The 2500-nt window shown below is 68.0% G+C and overlaps 1 non-coding gene across 1 annotated transcript; it reads right to left on the bottom strand.

The window, feature by feature from the left end:
- Positions 1 to 2115: 2115 nt before the first annotated feature.
- LOC141979757 (5S ribosomal RNA) lies at positions 2116 to 2234 on the bottom strand. The gene has a single exon (XR_012637150.1). It is a non-coding gene; the product is annotated as a 5S ribosomal RNA (ribosomal RNA).
- Between the last annotated feature and the right edge of the window lie 266 nt (positions 2235 to 2500).

The following is a 2500-nucleotide window of genomic DNA, read 5'->3' as shown; positions in this document are numbered from 1 at the left end:
GGCTCCGGGTTGACCTGGTGGCCGGAGGAGAATTAAGCCCGGAGCCCGGGGCAGGGCGACCCCGGACGGACGGGGGTCCGCCTGGCCCCTGCCCGCGGGGGCAGGCTCCGGGTTGACCTGGTGGCCGGAGGAGAATTAAGCCCGGAGCCCGGGGCAGGGCGACCCCGGACAGACGGGGGTCCGCCTGGCCCCTGCCCGCGGGGGCAGGCTCCGGGTTGACCTGGTGGCCGGACGGGAATTAAGCCCGGAGCCCGGGGCAGGGCGACCCCGGACGGACGGGGCTCCGCCGGCCCCTGCCCGCGGGGGCTGGCTCCGGGTTGACCTGGTGGCCGCTCGGGACTTAAGCCCGGAGCCCGGGGCAGGGCGACCCCGGACGGACGGGGCTCCGCCTGGCCCCTGCCCGCGGGGGCAGGCTCCGGGTTGACCTGGTGGCCGGACGGGGAATAAGCCCGGAGCCCGGGGCAGGGCGACCCCGGACGGACGGGGGTCCGCCGGCCCCTGCCCGCGGGGGCAGGCTCCGGGTTGACCTGGTGGCCGCTCGGGACTTAAGCCCGGAGCCCGGGGCAGGGCGACCCCGGACGGACGGGGGTATGCCGGCCCCTGCCCGCGGGGGCAGGCTCCGGGTTGACCTGGTGGCCGGTTTGCTTTCGGGCCACCAGGTCAACCCGCTGCCTGTATGGGGTTGACCTGGTGGCCGCTTTCCTTCCCGGCCACCAGGTCAACCCGCTGAATGTATGGGGTTGACCTGCTGGCCGCTTTCCTTCCCGGCCACCAGGTCAACCCGCTGAATGTATGGGGTTGACCTGCTGGCCGCTTTTCTTCCCGGCCACCAGGTCAACCCGCTGAATGTATGGGGTTGACCTGCTGGCCGCTTTCCTTCCCGGCCACCAGGTCAACCCGCTGAATGTATGGGGTTGACCTGCTGGCCGCTTTCCTTCCCGGCCACCAGGTCAACCCGCTGAATGTATGGGGTTGACCTGCTGGCCGCTTTCCTTCCCGGCCACCAGGTCAACCCGCTGAATGTATGGGGTTGACCTGCTGGCCGCTTTCCTTCCCGGCCACCAGGTCAACCCGCTGAATGTATGGGGTTGACCTGCTGGCCGCTTTCCTTCCCGGCCACCAGGTCAACCCGCTGAATGTATGGGGTTGACCTGCTGGCCGCTTTCCTTCCCGGCCACCAGGTCAACCCGCTGAATGTATGGGGTTGACCTGCTGGCCGCTTTCCTTCCCGGCCACCAGGTCAACCCGCTGAAAGTATGGGGTTGACCTGGTGGCCGCTTTCCTTCCCGGCCACCAGGTCAACCCGCTGAAAGTATGGGGTTGACCTGGTGGCCGCTTTCCTTCCCGGCCACCAGGTCAACCCGCTGCCGGCATGGGGTTGACCTGCTGGCCGCAGAGGGGCAGGCTCCGGGTTGACCTGGTGGCCGGACGGGGATTAAGCCCCGGCTCGGAGCAGGGCAAGCCCGGGCGGAGGGGGGTCCGCTTGGCCCCTGCCCGCGGGGGCAGGCTCCGGGTTGACCTGGTGGCCGGTTTGCTTTCGGGCCACCAGGTCAACCCGCTGAATGTATGGGGTTGACCTGCTGGCCGCTTTCCTTCCCGGCCACCAGGTCAACCCGCTGAATGTATGGGGTTGACCTGCTGGCCGCTTTCCTTCCCGGCCACCAGGTCAACCCGCTGAATGTATGGGGTTGACCTGCTGGCCGCTTTCCTTCCCGGCCACCAGGTCAACCCGCTGAATGTATGGGGTTGACCTGCTGGCCGCTTTCCTTCCCGGCCACCAGGTCAACCCGCTGAATGTATGGGGTTGACCTGCTGGCCGCTTTCCTTCCCGGCCACCAGGTCAACCCGCTGAAAGTATGGGGTTGACCTGCTGGCCGCTTTCCTTCCCGTCCACCAGGTCAACCCGCTGAATGTATGGGGTTGACCTGCTGGCCGCTCTGCTTCCCGGCCACCAGGTCAACCCCCTGCCGGTATGGGGTTGACCTGCTGGCCGCAGAGGGGCAGGCTCCGGGTTGACCTGGTGGCCGGCAGGGACTTCAGCCCCAGGGCCCCTGGCAGGGCGACCCTGCCCTTGTTCCCCAGAAAAGGAGAGAGCTGGCTCGCAGCGGGAAAAGCTGCCTACGGCACCTGGGATTCCCAGGCGGTCACCCATCCAAGTACTAGCCAGGCCCGGGACGGTTTACCTTCCGAGATCGGACGGGATCGGGGGCCTTCCGTCCGGTATGGCCGTAGGCACTCGGCTCCGGTCCGCCTCGTCCCCTTTCCCTTACTGACTCCCCTGCCTCGGGTGGGCCCGATCCTTTTTTCCGTTTTTTTTTTTCGCTCCGGAGGCTTCATGAGCCCCCCCCCAACACCCCTTTGGGGGTCGGTGAAAATTTTTTTTTCAGACTTCCAGGGGCCCGATCCTGGCCGCGGGCACCCGGCTCCGGGCACCCGGCTCCGGGCCGCCTCGTCCCCTTTCCCTTACTGACTCCGCTGCCTCGGGTGGGCCCGATCCTTT

Source organism: Natator depressus, chromosome 28, assembly GCF_965152275.1.
Source record: "Natator depressus isolate rNatDep1 chromosome 28, rNatDep2.hap1, whole genome shotgun sequence".
Lineage (NCBI taxonomy): Eukaryota > Metazoa > Chordata > Testudines > Cheloniidae > Natator > Natator depressus.
Note: the sequence above shows the minus strand (reverse complement) of the source record. Positions and strands in the feature narration are given on the sequence as shown.